Raw genomic sequence first — 2,610 nt, forward strand, 5'->3', positions numbered from 1 at the left:
GGCCAACAAACCACCCTGCTGGAAGACCAGGCTCAGGAACACGTGGTCTTGTGGTCTGTGGATCGCTCAGGAAAAGGAATATGGGGATGTGTAGGAGGGTGGACCCCCTGAGCGAGTATGTAACAGATGAGGAATGACTTCTGGGGGATTTCCATGAACCAGGCCACTGCACTTGCAGGAAAACAAGAGATGGAGTGGTTTGGGGGAGGGAACTAGGAGGACCTTTCTGGATCAGACTAATGCAGCAGCCACATGGGAGACCTGAAGCTGGGCTACTAGCCCACACAAAAGGTAGGGCCAGGAGGCCTGCCCAACAGGCCTGGACCACAGTACACAGTGAGTCAGGGAAGGGCATGGACCATGTTATGTTGGACCGTGAAACTAACTGACACATGAGAGAACCAGATCTGGGGAGGGGGGCAGATTCGGTGGTGGGGAGGGGGCGGGCTCACCAGCACTTATAGGAATTGGGGTTTGGAACAGGATGGGCTGGTCCAGGCTGCAGCACCCACAGGCACACCCGAGAATTTGGTGTGGGGTGGGCTAGCATGCAACATCCACCAGCACACACAAAGGCTGTTGGGGGTGAGTAGATTATGCGGGTAAGGGCTGCTGCACTCACTGACTGACATGCATGAGATATAGGTGTAGAGTAGACCTAGTAGGGAAGCTTGCAAAACTCCCCTAGTGGGCTGTAGCTCCTGTTGATTAATACATGAGTCAGGGCTGGGTGTGAGCCAGGCTAGGCAAGGTTGTTCCACTTGTTTGCAGGTATGTGGGCAAGTTTCAGGGGACAGACCAGGCAGGGCCAGGCTAAATCTCATCATACTAGCACGTATTGCTGCCAGGCTTGGGTTTGGGCAATGCTAGGCTAGGATAGACTATCACATCCATGGTTTGCATGGGAGCCAGCAATGGAGCCAGGCTACGTGGGACTAGGCTACATTACCCACTGGCATGAGATAGAGCTGAGGGAGAGCTAGGCCAGACTAGGCTGCAGCATCCAATGGCAAGGGTCAAGACAGGGAGTAGGCCATGCCAGTCTGGGTCAGAACAACCACTTACACACAAGATCTGCAGCTTGGAGTGGATCTGGTAGGGAGCTAAGGGGACTACAATTCCCACTGGTGAGTGCAAGAACCAAGAGTGGTGATGGACAAGGCTGAACACATGATTGCAACATCCCTTGTCATGTGTGGGCTGGGTCTGAGAGTGTGCCAAATGGGGCTAGGCTCCACCACCCACTGGCACTTTCAAGAGCCAGAGTGGGTGTGGAATGGGTTGGGCTAGATCATTGTACCTGCTGACCCACGTGAGAGTCAGATCTGGGAATGGGCCAGGCAGGGTTGGGCTATAGCACCCACTGGAGAGAGCCAGGATGGGTGTGGGCTGAGTTGCAAGGCCAGGATACCCACTGGTAAACGTTGGGACTGGAGATGGACCAAGCCAATCTGAGCCAAACATCTACCAGTGTACATGAGATCCTCAACTGGGTGCTGGTCTGATAGAAAAGCTTGAGGAACTCCCCTATTAAGAAGCAACCTTGATTGAAGAGTGCAAGAACTAAAGCTGGGGGTAGTCCACATCAGGTCAGGCTACAGTACCTCTCAGCATACATGTGGCTCTGGTCTGGGGTTGGGCCTGGCTAGGTCAGTTTGCAACACCTGCTGACAGGTGTGAGAGTCAGAAGGGGTGGCAGTCCAGGCTGGGTGTGTTACAACACCCACCAATTCACAGTAGGTCCAGGCTGGGCTAGACTGTACTACCACCCAGTATGAGCTGAGACTTGTGGGGAAGCCAGGCAGAGCCAGGCTGTAGCACCTGCCAGTGAAAACCAAGGTGAGAATGGCCAAGCCAGACTGGGCCACAGCACCCATTAGCACACACAAGACCCTAGGCCAGGAGCAAACCTGGTTGGGGGTGCTGCTAGGACTCCCCTATTGGGTCAGTGCTCCCACTGGTGAGTATAAGAGCTGGGACTGGAGGCAGACCAGGATGGGCAGGGCTGCAACAACCACAAGCCTACGTGTGAGTTGTATTTGGAGGAAAGCCAGACACAGCCAGTTTATTGCATCCCCTGGTGCATGAAAGATCCAGCGTAAGTGCCAACTGGTTTTGCCAGAGCATTTACTGGAAAGTGTCAGGACAGGGTGCAATTCATGTCAGCCCGGACCACAGAATTCCCTGGAAAATATAAGATCTGGGACTGAGATTATGCCTATTAGGGTTATTAGGGAAACTGTGGGCATTCCTCTGCTGGGCCGCAGCTCCCACTGGTAGGTGTGAGAGTCAGGGCTGAGGGTGGAATAGGTTGGACAAGGCAGCAGCATCCATCAGCATGTTTGTGAACTGGGTTGTGGGGTGGGGTGGGCTAAGCTGGGTGTTACAGTGAATATCCCCCATCTCTAAGTACTGATGTAGTTTGGCAAATGGGAGCAGCCCCTTAATCCTCTCTCAGTACCCCTCACCCAAGATACAGTAGAAAAGGGAAGAAAAGGAAAATTGGAAGCATTTGTCCCACTCACCTTCCTGCATACCTCGATCCACCTCAACCTTATAAGTAGTCCTCTCGTGTGTACACTCTTATCAATTATGTAAACATTAAAATGA

This window comes from Ochotona curzoniae, unplaced genomic scaffold (assembly GCF_017591425.1).
Source record: "Ochotona curzoniae isolate NIBS_2020 unplaced genomic scaffold, NIBS_Ocur_1.0 contig_2723, whole genome shotgun sequence".
Lineage (NCBI taxonomy): Eukaryota > Metazoa > Chordata > Mammalia > Lagomorpha > Ochotonidae > Ochotona > Ochotona curzoniae.